The 15,352-nt window shown below is 44.8% G+C and overlaps 1 protein-coding gene across 3 annotated transcripts in view; it reads left to right on the plus strand.

Moving 5' to 3' along the window:
• Window positions 1–8,321: 8,321 nt before the first annotated feature.
• The window catches only part of ECSIT (ECSIT signaling integrator), a 63,817-nt gene continuing 56,786 nt past the window's right edge, over window positions 8,322–15,352 (plus strand). The window contains exon 1 of one of the 3 annotated variants that reach the window (XM_069604212.1): window positions 8,322–8,449. The gene's annotated coding sequence lies outside the window, so the exon portion shown is untranslated. The other 2 variants (XM_069604214.1, XM_069604213.1) reach the window with 2 other exon arrangements.

Below are 15,352 nucleotides of genomic sequence, written 5' to 3' on the forward strand. Positions count from 1 at the left end.
ATATATATTGTATTGGTTTGGTATGTGTTGGTTTACTAGAGTTTTATCGTGATTTCTCGCTACGGTCATTGTTGCAAAGGCCTTGGAATAAATGTGTATATATTTTTATTATAACACCTGTTTGGAGTAATTTGTAAGTGTCCTTGCTTTGTGTGCTCATTGCGGGCTTTCAGTCACCCTCACCCCTCTTTAGACCTAGTCTTGACCGCCGCGATCGCTACCCTGATTGGTCTGGCTTGTCCAGAGGTTACCCTGTTCCAAGTAATTAGGTTGGCCTTCTGAACCTCTGCGCCGCCAGGACAGAGTTCAGAAATCCGTCTTAACACTTATCACTTAAATAGTGTGCCGCTGCCACACCATCATGGGAAGTCCAGCACAAGAGCAGGTGTTTTTCATTTAAATAGGGCGCCTTAACCACGCCGGCTTGGGGGAGCCCTTGAAAGACTCCTCAGAGCTGGTGTGGCATCCACACCCTTTGAAAAGCTACTCCGCCATGCTGGAAGCAGCAGCACCCAACTTAAGTGAAAAGTCCTCCCAGGTGGGAGGACCTTTTCAGTTAAGTTGGATGCTGCTGCCGCCCAGCACAGTGGAGCCTTTTATTTTACATGAGGTGCATCGGCCTCTGCTGCGCCAGCTCAAAGGAGCTTTTTAAAGGCCCCTCCACGCTGGTGTGGCAGAGGCTAGGGTGCCCCATGTAAATGATGTTAATGTGGCATCCAGGGCAACCGTCCAAATCGCCTATGCCTAAGGCCAGCGCTTCCTTTATACCCGGAGGGACAGACACATAAACATGATGCAATTTTGATACACGTTAACAGCAAAATGTGTGCTGCTAGAAAGAACCACCTTTTTTGTTGAAACGAGCCACCTGCCTTTCTAAGAAGGGACGTTTGTTTTTATGAGGGGAAAATCGTAATATATTTTTCAGTTGTTCGTGGGTGAGCTGCAGGGGCCACAGTTCTTCTATTGTTTAGAATGGTAGGTATGTGCAGTGCATGTAACAGGCATATTAACCCTTTGTGCAATATTACCGCTAATGGGAAATTCGGACCCGTAGGATACAAGTATATCTCTGCAACAGAGACATTACCACCCCAGGCTATATTACAGGGACTCAAACTTACTTTTATCTCTCTCTTATTTGATTTATTTTTTTGGGACTTTTTAGTTTTGTAGAATCATTTCAGTACTGATTAAATGTTGAGTTTTTAAGTTTTGGGTCCACGATGTGGTGGTTTAGTTCCCCTCTGCACGTGAGCCAAAATGAATGCCCTAAATGATGACTAGGAGATAAGGGTTGGCAGAGGCAGATATAGAGTCTGACTTTTGTTTAGCTAAACTGTTTTTTGTCTTGGTTATCTGCAGTTAAAAAGTTTTACATTTGGCATTATTCATATTAGCAAACTTTTTTTTAGGATCAGACACCAAGCGACCATTGCCAAACACAGTCAGCCATAGCTGACTTTCGCCAACTTCCAAACCAACCACGGTTGCCTATCCCCAAGCCAATCATTGCCAACCATGGCCCACCATCCCCAGTCATAGCCAACCACTGCCAAGCATTGCCAATCATGGTCAAGTCCTGCCGATCATGGACAGCGATTGTGGACCATGGCCGAATATAGCCATGTGTTGAGCCAGTAAGGTTGCTCCGTGGGTTGAGTCCAACCACAGAGGATCACCTCTAGACTGAGCCTTTTATACTTTCAGGGTCTATCAAAGACCTTGAAATGATATGAGGTTAATGGTCAGGGTATACTATTGAAGTGGCAAGAGTACATTTAGTTTATGGAGGGTGTTTTGTCAAAGATTTTGTGAGAGAAACAGGTAGAGAGAGAGATAAAGACAAACACTTACCCTTCCAGCACCCAATGTGGCATCCTGAAAATCATCATGGACGGAATAAACATATGTTATAAGTATAATCCCCACCTCTGGAACACCACCAATCACTGGGGCACCCTTGAAAGTCATTAATATGCATGCCAATTAATCTATTTTTACATACTGCCTGCACCTGCATCTCCTTCTTAAAAAATCTATGATATACACAGCCTATAAGCTAGCTAGACTGGTAATATTGCTGTGGAGATGATTAATACGCATCTGCAGTAGGTAATATTTGTATTTTATTTATTTCAAATATTTTCATGGTGAAACATTCTAATGAGGCCTCACAGTGTTGAAAACATTGACGGATTCCATGGCCGTGAGTTTGATGAAATGGGAACTGTTCCATTTTCTAAGAGAATCATCTGGTATGGAAGACTTTGCTAAACCAGGAGATTACACTAAGAACTGCACTACAAGCAGCTAACAAGCTCTAACAAGCGTGTATGCATGCTGTGTCCATGTATCTGCACAGCATACTGTAGTGCTGTGCTCTGTGTTGCCCGCATTGCTCTGTCCCACGCCACAAGGGCATGCTGCTCCTGGTGCGGGAGTGTCATAGGGTGCTGCACAGAAAAGCGCGGAGCGGCAGGCAGAGAGGTTGCTCCCATGGGCCTCTCCTGCTTGTGGAGCGAACTACACTATGCACACCAGCCGGGTGTCATAGAAGCATAGGTTCTTTATGAAGAGTAATACATTATCTTGTTAACAATAACAAGACTGTGCTTTATTTAAGGAAGTCAACTTTATGTGTATAAATGCTAATTTCTACACATATCTCGCAGGCAAATTACCTCCATGTTCCTCTTCCTTTTCCCAGTACCTACTTTTAAGGCACGGGTGCACAACCTACAGCCCGCAGGCCAGTTGCGGCCTGCCATGCTGTTTTGTCCGGCCCGCCAGCAACAAAGACTTTCCTAATCAAGTGTAGCCCACAAGCAGCATTGGCCGCCCTCCATTAGGAAAAGTCTTTGTTGGTCTTCCGGGCCAGACAAAACACTGACCCTCATTGGCTCAGTGCACATGAACCACATAGCTTCTATGAGCCACGTAGTGCGTGTGTGCTGCACCAATGGAGTGCTAGCACTACGGATGGGTTGGACAATATGGCTTGATGCCGGAAGGCATTTCAGCCTTGCCACGCCAGCCGTAGTAACACAAACCTCGCCATCGTTCCAGCTAGCCTGCCTTCCAGCACATCCAGTAAGTAGGGGGTCGGGTTGAGTCTGCCTACCTGTATGTGTTTGTGTTGAGATGCGGTGGTGGGGGAGGGGTGTCGGGTCTGCCTGCCTATGTGTTTGTTTGTGTGTATGTTGAGATGCAGTGGTGGGGGTGGGGGGGGGGTGTCGGGACTGCCTGCCTGTATGTTTGTTTGTTTTTGTGTGTTTGTTGAGATGCAGTGGTGGGGGGGGGGGGTGTCGGTCTGCCTGCCTATATGTTTGTTTGTGTGTATGTTGAGATGCAATGGTGGGTGGGGGCAATGTTGGGACTGCCTGTCTGTATGTATGTTTGATTTTGTGTGTTTGTTGTGATGCAGTGGTGGGTGGGGAGGATGTTGGGACTGTCTGTCTATATGTATGTTTGTTTATTTTTGTGTGTTTGTTGAGATGCCGTGGTGGGGGAGTGGTGTCGGGTCTGCCTGCCTGTTTTTGTGTGTATGTTGCGATGCAGTGGTGGGAGGGGGGGGGGGTGTCGGGTCTGCCTACATGTTTGTTTTTGTGTGTATTTTGAGATGCAGTGGTGGGGGTGCTTTTTGTGTGTGTTATAAGATGGGGGGTTCGGGTCTGTATGGGTATGTATGCATGGTGTATGCCTGTTAGTCTGTATGGTGGGGTGGGGGTTCGGGTCTGTATGGATATGTATGCATGGTGTATGCTTGTTAGTCTGTATGGTGGGGTGGGAGGGTTCGGGTATGTATGCATGGTGTATGCTTCTTTGTAATGTGGGATGGGTTGGGGGTTTGGGTATGTATGGGTGTATGTATGCATGTTAGTTTGTATTCTGAGAAGGGGTGGGGGTTTGGGTGTGTATGGGTGCATGGTGTATGCTTGTTAGTTTGTATGCTGAGTTGGGGTGTGGGTGGTTCGCATTTGCATAGGTATGTATGCATGGTGTATGATTGTTAGTCTGTATGGTGGGGGTTCTGGTCTGTATGGGTATGTATGCTTGTTAGTCTGTATACTGGGGTGGGGCTGGGGGGGTTCGAGTCTGTATGCATGGTGGATGCTTGTTCATTTGTATGCTGAGATGGGGTGGGGGTTCGGGTGTGTATGGGTGCACAGTGTATGTTTGTTAGTTTGTATGCTGAGTTGGGGGTGGGGGGTTTCGGGTCTGTATGGGTGTATGCATGCGTGGTGTATGCTTGTTAGTTTGTATGCTGGGTTGGAGGGCGGGTCTGTATGTGTTTACGGTAAAGCTCCCAGAAGCCTCTGCTGAGCACGGGCGAGGGAGCCTCGTTCATATGAGGCCACGGATGGCTGTGTGGGACCCTCTTTCATATGAAGCCAGGGCTGCCTATGTGTGTGCCTCGTTCATATGAGGCCAGGGCTGCCTGAGTGGGTGACTCGGCCATATGAGGACCTAGTTGCCTGTTTAGGACCCTCAGTCATATGAGGCTAGTGCTGTCTGTGTGGGCATCCAGTGGCGCCCAGTCTGGCTGGACCTGGTCACCAAGGTCCTTTTGGGCACTTATCTGCTGTGTAGTGTCATGTAAACATCAATTATCCGGATCTCTCAGACACTCAGTGAAGGCGTCCAAGGTCTTCCCACCAGTGAGGTCAAGTAACCGACTGGGGGCACATGTGATTTGATTTGGGCACATGTGCAACGCTAAGTCAAAACCTCACACAGCCCACAGTGACAAACCAATATTGACCTGCATTCAAGAAAACCGAGCTCAAAACAACACGTTGTTTAAAGCAGTCTATTCTATTTCGAGGACCACTGCTTGTCATGTAAAACGTGTTGCACTGCAGATGTAATCTCATCCTGTGTGACAGTGCACCGCACACCTGTGTCAAAGAATAACTAAAAGCAGAGCCTAGCATACAGGCACCGCTGGATAATGTTCTTTAGAGCAGAGGCCTAACATACAGACACCTCCGGAGAATGAGCAGGGCCTAGCATACAGGCAGATGCAGAGAATGTTCTTTAGAGCAGCGCCTATCCTACAGGCACCTCTGGAGAATGTTCTTTAGAGCAGGGCCAGTTTCTGTGCAAAATTGTGCCTTCCAAATCTAAACCAACATAACTTGTGAAATGTTTGAGCGAAGTCTGTCCTCATGGATTTGCATATTTATTCTAGTGCCAATATCTCAATTTTCTAAGAAAGAAATGATAAAAGTGGAATGGAAAATGTTTACTACAAAATGTAAGTTTAAAATACAAATAAAGACGGGCCCACCTCCAAAGAGGTATTCTTTTTTCATATGTCTAATAAAAATTGGGGGTTGAAATTTACTTTTCAGTCCACTATAGGCAGCATGTAAGGTACATTCGGCCCTCTGCCAAAATCAGTTGTGCATCCCTGTTTTAAGGTATCAGCCTCTTTGACAGAATCCCTTTAGGTTTTGGCATATGAGGAGTGCCACACAGCTTGTAGATGTTGTTTGGCACACAGCCTGCAGTCTTAATAGATGCTGTAAACATGCTACTGAAGCCAGGTCTGCATTCAGCCATTTGATTTATAAGCACTCTGTGTTTCTGTCATTGAAGTCCTGTTAATAACAAACATTGGCAAAGCCAACAGTTTGTGTATAATATTAGGCACTTTCCGGGCAATGCTTAGATGTCCAGGTACTCGCACCATTTTGCACCTGCAACTAACAATGGGCAGTTAATACCAATACGACTGTGCCTTGCAAGTGCTTTCCCATGCTTGCACAGAAGCCCAAACTGTTGGCATTGCTAATGCTTGTTGTATCAGTGTGCTCTGTCTTGTCGATGTTCCTCTTGCCGTCTGTCAGACACACCTTGTACCTACTGACTTAACATTTTGACAAGAAAAGTGTAGAACCTAATGGTGGAAGAATTATGTGGTGTGTTAAAGCCCTTCAATCAGGAGGATGGGTGAAATGCACAAGGGTGGTTCATAAACTCATAGATGTGGCACCAGGGACTGTGAAGCTTCATATCTTGACCTGGTGGAGAACAAGTGGACAAAGTGGCATAATGAGCATGAGGGTTGGTGAGGGGGGCAAGCTGCCCCCCCTCACAGGCTCTTTTGAGTGCCTGACCGGGACTTTGGTCAGTGGGCCACCTCTCCCGTTCGGCACCTCAATGAGGGTGCCCAACGGAAAAGGTGTCCCGCTGGCAGGACAATGTGTGCTGAGCAATTCCTGCTCAGCACAGACATTGTCCTGGCAGCAGGGCACCCTACCCTTTTCAAAACCTCTGCCAGGACAATGTCCCAAGGCGCTCCAGGCAGCAACAGAGGGGCTCTCAAGTTGCTCTGTGTCAACAAACCATTTCAATGTGAGCCATTAGGCACTGATGGGGGTGGGGAGGCTAGTAGGGACTTTTGTCCCTTTAGAAATGGCATTGGAAGGAGTGATCAGCTGTGAAAATGATGCATAATGCTTCAAGCTTTATGAAATAATTACTATGGCTTTACCCAAGGGGGATTTGTTAGGCTCACATTAATCTGCATGATGCTATTGTGACTTTGCATGCAGGATGGGGAGAATAAAACTAAAGCCATCCTCTTATTGCTGAACATATTTCTATGATGATGTATATAGAGTAAATCTAATTATGAAAGGGTAGTTTCTTATGTAATGTGCTTTGCTTCCAAGGCATTGCTATAAATAAAGTATTAAGCATATGAAATGCCAAGGGAAACCTTAAAATATATCTATATAAACTAAAACTGTGAAGATGTGCTCAGTTCCTTAAATTGTCCACATCCTGGTTTCACCATTTAACCAAAGTGTGTGATCCTGGGCAGATCATGTAATCACAATGTGTCTCATCTGCAGCTCTGTAAGTGATTCAATTCAGGCCTCATTAGAGGTTTGGCGGTAACCCTGTCGGACCAGTAATATTTTACTGGCATCCAACTTCCTGGTGCCACTGGCTCATTATGATTCCAAAAGCCCAGGAAGTCAGGCACTGGCAAATTGTAAGTCACCATTCCCATTGAGTTCTATTAGACTCTATGGAAGTGGGGACACAGAAGCACCGGCCCTGTTAGCAACAGTGCCGGTGCTTCTGCTATTTAAAAAAAAGCCAGGCTATAGAGTTGCTCCATACATATAACAATAGTGCAATTTAGGCATTTTGCACCACAACATTATTTGCCACTTGGCTTACTTATGGCAACTTATTCTTAAGTCACTTCCATGGTGTCTCCAAGTATCAAAGACTGATGATGCTCCTTGTGATGTCCTTTTCTGTGAAGTAATTTCTCATAGCTCTCAACTCACACGCTTTTGGCGGGTGTCACCCGCCTTGTAAAGAGTGGACTCACCCGCCAAGCCTCTTGCAGGCCCATTCATTTCAATGGGCCTCTCACCCACCAAAACAAAATCGGGTGTTTTCACCCGCTTTTGCGACTCAAATGGTTGAGAGCTATGATTTCTGTTGTTGCAATCCTTATGCAAATTAGGAGGTTTGCATGTATTTTGCCCCACAGCGCCCGGACAAAGCTCTAATAGATGAGTTCCCTGCATCTGTAATGATTCTGCAGTTTTTTTTGTTGTGTTCAAATGCCATCTGCCACTAAAGTTACCAAAAAAGTAGATTGGGTAGGTGTGGGTGGTTTGTGGGCGCTAAAGAGACCACATAGAATTGCATGCACTGCAATTAGGGGGAAAGCAGGAATTTTATCGTGGGTATACATTAAACACTATTAATCTGAGAGAAAGCTTTACATCAATGGCTTCCTCAGAGGCCACCTTGCATTGTAATGCAAAGCTTTCTCTCAGAATAAACAGTGTTTATTACTACAACGCAGGCAGCTCGCTCGGTATTCTGCTGCTTATGTCTGCATTGTAATGCAACGCTTTGTCAGAATAAACAGTGTTTATTACTACAACGCAGGCAGCTCGCTCGGTACTCTGCTGCTTATGTCTGTGGCAGCCCGGAAGAGGGGGCCAGTGCTTAGGCTCACGGGGCGGTGCTAAGTCTTATTACAGCCAATCAGCAATGAGCCGAAGACCAAGGGATAAAGGATTGGTAAGGGATACCAAATATTACATAACACCGTGATAGGACAATACCAGCCAAGAAGACACCAAAAAAAAGAGCCGCTGTTGCTGCAATCAAAATAAGAAAAACATACCCACCGAACCTAAATATACCTTGCTGCTGCGAAACACTTGATTTAAAAGCGCCTTATAAATGCACCATAAAACTCCGTGATTCTCTTACTAAGCACGCCTTGACGTCGCACGTGAAAATGTCACGACGGCTTGACAGAAATACGTCATGACGCCTCAAAGGCATTTCAGAAAGTGTCGGCCAACTTTTAAACAAGCACACAATGCGATCGGGTCTCACGGGGACTTTAAATGTGTGATTGATAATGAAAGCTGGTGTCCTTGTTACCGGGCAGCATCAGGTGAGTGCTTGCCATCCAGGTCTCGTAGTGAATTGTATGTGCATTTCTTTTAGCCTCCATTAACTCAGACGTTCTCACCCCTATGTCATAGTATGCTAAGAGGAGCCCCTTTGCAACCTCTGGACATGCACGTTGAAGCTGCAATTCGTTGTATTGTACTTATCACATGTTGACCTTAAACATTGTAAGTACGTGACTTTCTGAACATCTGGGTTTGAAATTACACAGGGCAGCCTGTTTTTGGTATCGCAGGCACAGTCACTGTAGCCCATGCCTCCTAGCCTCACTCTGCACATCCTCATAGGTGCCACTATTTATGTCTTATAGCATTCTGGGGATTTTAGCTAAGAACTTTAGAATATTAACAGATTTACTTGCACTAAACATTCTGTGTGCTCCATGCGAATAACCTAATGCCCTTTGTCATATTCATGGTCTGGTGTTTCTCAGTCACAGCTGCTACCAGACAGCCAACATTTCAACTCACCTGGGCGGGAGATTTCATCAGAGAAATCGTGAGTTGCACATTTTCCCATAGGGATGCATTGGGGCTAGAAGTATTTTAGGTGGGAGGACGTGAACTATAGCAATATTATTTCACGAAAAGTCGTGAGTCTCCGCCTAAATCGGGAGGGTTGGCATGTATGGCTGCTACTAATTAACATATCTGCCATTACTTAATACTATGTACCCATGTTAGCGTCCACTATACCTACATTTCGTGTAACAAATGCTTTTGGGCAGCTTCAGTGCACTGTACCTTCAGAACTGTGCTTGCTTTAATTATAGAGATTAAAGTCAGACTCCTGATTGTCTGACTGAATGTTAACATCATGCTACCAGTTGATGCAACCTGGCAGACCGAGCCTCATCTCGCATTGGCTTGCACACAGATTCAAGTTGAGTATATCCACTATGAACACTCAGGCCAATAGTTTGGGCTTGATTAAGCCTACCCTATTTTTGCCATCCTTAAACCTACCAGCTAGAATCAAGCCAACCAAATTCCTACCTCTTTTGAAGCCTGTGACCTAACCGTAACTCTCCAAAGCCTCCAAACCCTTGATAGAACCTTATATCTCAAGTAACCATATCAGACTGAATGCCAACCAACTAGAGGGAACTCTAGATTCATTCCTAGCAGCCCAGAGTGACACCTCCTTACTGGTCTCCAAAGTCCCATGGCCCATTGCAAATAGAAATGCAAGGCTCAGCACAAGATTCAGTAAATCATATATAACTCCTACTAGCCAACTGCCTATAATGAACCAACCTCATGTACCTAAGAAAGCTGCCTCTAAAACGTTCAAAGTTAGTAAGAAAACAAGTAAGAAGTCACAGATTCTAGTTCCTAATTCACCTAACACTAATCCAATGCAAATCAAAGGGGCACTGATCAACGCCACATCTCTGGTAGCACACGCTGCTGACATTGCTGACGTATCAGGGGAAAGAAAACAGGATTTCCTAGCAATAATAGAGACCTGGCTACCTGCAGCAGCAGGTCCCTCCCTTCTAATCGCTACTCCGGATAATTATACGATACTCAGATCTGACAGAGAATCCTCTAGAGGTGGTGGAATTACCTTCATTGCCAAATCTTCATTGGGATTGAGAGTTTCCATACATCCCGCTGTCTCGTCTTGTGAGCTGCTGACAGTAAAACTATCGTTCTCTAATACCCGTACCTTAACAGTACACTGGATATACAGACCCCCAGGACCCATTGGATACTTTGAGGAGGAGATTATCACCTTACTAACTACCAATACTAAACCAGCTTTGCAGATTCTCATCCTAGGAGATTTCAATCTTGGATTCAATGACCCTAATGATCAACCTGAATTATCTGTGTCTCCCTCTCTAGTTGAACTGGGTCTAATGCAAAGAGTCCTTCACCCAACACATGAAAAAGGAAGAACCCTAGACTGGGTAGCTGACCTTAATTGTGTGACAACTATAACAGCTATTGAACAATAGCCATGTACTGACCATCTTCTAGTGACCTTTACTATTTCGCTCACTAAAACGCTTGTGTATGGGCGTGTTATAAATGCCATGATTGCCTATTGCCTATCTTAAACAATCTTATTGCTCCACCTGTTCCGACCAGAAATAAACAGAACATCACACTGGATAAACTTAGACCTTTCCTTGACTTAACTCTGCGCCCGTGTCTTCCGACCCACTACTAGTTGAATTATACAATAATATCATCACCCAAGCCTTAGACAAAATTGCACCTCTAAAACTGCGCAGAAGTAAACCTAAAGCCCACCTGAACACATGGTTTACACTGAAACTTAATGATCTGCAGAATGAAAAAAGGAAATGCGACGCTACCTGGAAAAAGCACCCGACCTAATAAAGACAATCTTCAAACCAAACGTGACCCCTATGACATCAGGATCAATAAAGCTAGTTCCAGTACCAGAGAGCTCTTTGTCATTTTAAGAGAACTGGAATCCCTGCTCACTGCTACAGCCAATTGTAACAAGGCTAAAACATGGTGTACCAAAATCCAAAATGCGTTAGCCAATAAGATCTCTCTTCTCCAAAGTAAAAAACTACTACAAAACTCAGCCTCCCTATGCAATTTATCACCCAGAAAAACCTTCCTAACCGTTCTAAACCGTGACAGCGATCTTAAATTTATTCAAGTGTCCACCTCAGAAGTGGAAAACATTATAGCCTCGCTCAAACCTTCCAGATGTCAGGGAGATACCTTCCCTGCTTCTATTATTAAAGAAGCTGCTAGTGACGTAGCTCCTTTTGTTACCAACCTAGTTAACGCGTCATTCCGTACATGCTCTGCTCCTACCAACCTGAAAAACATGTGGGTACTGCCACTGTTAAAGAAACCAACTTTGGACCCAAGTATACCTACGAATTATAGACCTATCACAACTGTCCCCTTTCTTTTGAAGATCATTGATAAAAGCAGCCTACATCCAGATACAAACGTATCTTGAATCCAACAACCTATTAGGACTCTGCCAATCGGGATTCAGACCCCAACATGGCACCGAAACAGCCCTGATTGACCTGAAGAACCAGATTGACGACCTGAAAGTCAAAGGGAAATGTGCCCTCCTCCTCCTATTAGACCTGTCGGCTGCTTTCGATCTGGTCAATCAAGAAGTGCTCTGTAAACATCTGGCCACTTCTCCACAGAAGCAACAGCATGGATCCACTCTTTTTTAAACAATAGATCAATGAGTGTGTTTTCACCTACGGCTGCAGCTGACCCTATACCTATAACATGCGGAGTACCGCAAGGATTGTGTGTATCGCCTACCATGCCCAACATATTGACTAAGCCGCTATTCAACAAGACCTTCTGGGTGTCACCTATACTACCTATGCAGATGACACCCAGATTCTCTTTGACAGGCGACTATGACCAAGATTTAGCGGTAGTTGATAAAATCTATACCAATATTCAGGCCTGGATGGTCTTACATGGGCTTTATCAGAATGATTAGAAGACTGAGCTACTACTTCTAGGTACACCAGCCGATTTGAACAAACTGAGCAATCGGTACACTTCATTCAACATAAATGGTAATGACATCAAAGTGGCTAAAGTGGTAAAAACCTTCAGTTTCTACCTAGATTCAGTCCTGAGCCTGTGCAAACAAGTTAACGCTATGGCATCAGTGACAGCTTACAATTGTAAATTGATCCATGATTGCAAACCCATTCTGTCCACAAAGTTGCATCATTCTGGCTAGAGCTTTAATACTTTCAAAGCTTGGATATTGTAATGCCCTGTTCCTAGGTGCCAGCAATTACATAGTCGAGAAACTACAAATACTCCAGAACAACACACTTCGAACTGGCTTGAGCATCCCTAGAAGACAACATATCTTAGCGATTAGACGAAAACACAACTGGCTCTCAGTCAAAGACAGAATACAGTCTCCTTGACTCATAAATGTCTAAATAATTCAGCACCCCAATACCTCAAGGACAATTTTGTCAAAAATAATTGCACACGACCTACGAGGGCCTCTAGCTACTTCTGCCAAAGCAGGCGGTAGCAGTTTCCCACTGATTGTAGCCCAACTCTGGAACGCTCTACCTTCTACTCTTAAGAGCAGACCACTCCTTCTATAATTTCAGGAAAAACACTAAATGCTGGTTTACCTCCGATTTACTACAATCTGAGCATCCCTAATCCAGGACCTAGTAGACAGCATCCGGATGTATCTTTATAAATAACTGTTCTGTATATAACTTATGTATAACTATGCTACTTGTGACTTAATGCAACCTGTAAACCTAGGTAATACAACTAAGAAACTGAAATGTCTTGTAATGTCATGCGCCCAGATACCTCTGTGTTAAGTGCGCTTTATAAATAAACAAACAAACACAGAAGCTGCCACAAAGCTCATTTTTATGGTACGGTTCACGCTCTGGAATGCTCGTACACCCAGTAACTGCTATGCAGCTACTACACAGACCCTGCTCTAGTGTAAGTGATTTAATAATCAAGCCCGTTTCTTGACCTGGGCGGCTGCTTGGGCTGCAATTGCCCCGGTCCCTGTGGGGTGCAATTGCTGTGGGATAGTAGCCGCAGCACAGTAGCCGCAGCTGCTGACTGGCATTCACATAGTACTTGCGTAACGTTACGGAAGTCAGAGGCTCTCTGAACTTTCGCACCACTTGGTGTGGGGGCATAAAAGGGCACCTTTCCTGGTGGGTGCCGGCCTTTGTAATCACTCCAATTACTTTCTACCTGGACACGTGCGCATAGAAAGAAGACCGCATTGTCTCCCTGACTTGCTTGTTTACAGAACTACTTAGAAAGAAGGTACAGCCCAATGCTTCTGTTGACATTTTAGAAAATGTTCCTTTGCACTGTGTACATAGCGTTCAGCTGGTGCACAAACAGTAGTTTGCATAGTTCAAAGTGTGTTCTGTACAAGAACAGGTAAATGGGAATATTTTGTTTTACACTTTCCTAGCCCAGACTTCTTGTCCAACGTGGAGATACATGCCTGCCTTGGTTGTATCGAGTGCGTGTATTGGAATCGCTTTGCTGTGTTCCTGCTACCCCTTTAAAATGTTTCCAGCACCTGAAAGGGTAAATGGCAGAACGTAGCTTCACTCTGTTCTGTCCCAAAAAAAGTCTAAATGGCAGAAACATTTCTCAGATAGAGTTGAAAGCGTATATTGGAAGTTGCTACTGTTATGGGCACTTTCAGCCGCAACCTTTCCTCTTTGTTGGTTTTAATTGGACATGTTTGAAACTTGTTACTGTTTTCTGCAGTTCAGAGAACTTGATTTGTTTAGAGTTCGAATTCGGGGCAGGAACATAAGGAACGAATTGTTTTACTTTTCATGGTTCCATTGAAGTTTTATCTCCATGCAAATTGTTCTTTGTCTTGGTGGGAGTCCTTTTTCGTATTGAGTTGGCTGCAGTGGTGCAGCTAGGATTTCTCGATAGGGTGAACCTGCGCTGTGTTCACGTGGGTCTATGGTAAAGTTCCCCATAAACCAAGGGGAATATATTTGATGAGACGGTTTGTTTGCTTTTGCTCGGTCCCGCTGACAAGTTCTGAGTTTGAGCTTTGATGGTATATCTTTATTTCATTGTTTAGAACAGCAAAATAGTACTCCTTTCATCAGCAGGGCAAGGATGATGGCAAAGATCTCTAGCGGTTTACATCCATGTGTAACTGGCCCTATGGGGTGAACCCCCCCGCATGGGCAGATGTAAATGTTTTCTGCTGCACAACAGTAATCTGCATACAAAATAACTCTGAAGTGTGCATATTTGACCACTAGTAGTGAGACCAATGCCCACTTTTTGTCACATGCTTTTTTTTCACACTCTTGTTTCTTTAAAATAGGCAGAAGAAGCACTCTGTAATCCACTTTTTCAGGGAGCTGCCATTTTTATGCTTTTCATTTTGCATTCCTGTGTATAAACGGGCCTACAAGTACCAGAATGCAATCTGATATGGGGTTTATTATTTCAGTCCAGAAACTGGACTACTTGAGATCCTGTCCTGTGGGTTGAATTACAACAAACAGTTCTACACAGGCCCCTGAAGGCCATGTTTGATGGACGGATGGTATAGTGAATGCGTTCCACTTATATTTAAAAGGGTTTCTGCCATTTAATAAATTACCAAATGCAAGGCGTTGTTCACTGTAAGAGATTATGCCCAGCGGCTAAGGCTCAAATAAGGACGGCCATGCAGACAGAGTGAAAGAGATTAAAGTGGGACAGAAAACGAGATAGTCAAGGAAAAGGTGAGGAAAGCGAGATTAAGAAAGGGGGTACGAAAGAGAGGAAAATATAGGCTCTATAGGGAAGCAAAATATGGGGCAGAGATTGCACGTGAGAAGGGGAGGCAATGGGCGGTTAAAGGGCAAGAGTGAGATGGAAGAGAGCTGAAGGTAGGGGTAGATGTGACTCGCAGGAGGAGGAGGAGTTGAAATGTAATTGGGAGAGAGCACTGTGACCAGGATTAGGTAGAGACCGCTGTATCGCACTTGCTGTGAAATGCACACCGGAATATGCAAATTGGCAAAGCTTCAGGGCTGCAGGAGGACTCTATGAAGTGGAGTCCAGTCCTCCGTGCTCACATCAGCTGAATGCCTCCTTTTGATTTTTCATTAGAAGAGTTGTTTGCTGACTAGTACTTTCCTTTAGCACAGAGCACCCTCCGGGTACTGAAAAGTGAACGCTCATAGTTGTGCCAGTAGTCGGGCTGTAGTGGCATGCAGCCTACGTGGGAAGTTGGTCCTAGGTGAAGTCAGGGATGCCCTGACCCTCAGGCCACACCCTGATTTGTATTTAACGTAGTGCCCCTTGCTTCACTCTGGCCTTGTAACAAAGCTCGCCAGCACTCCTGTGGTGTTCTGGTTTCTCACCTCTGTATGTTC

This window comes from Ambystoma mexicanum, chromosome 3q, assembly GCF_040938575.1.
Source record: "Ambystoma mexicanum isolate Mex_15411 chromosome 3q, UKY_AmexF1_1, whole genome shotgun sequence".
NCBI lineage: Eukaryota > Metazoa > Chordata > Amphibia > Caudata > Ambystomatidae > Ambystoma > Ambystoma mexicanum.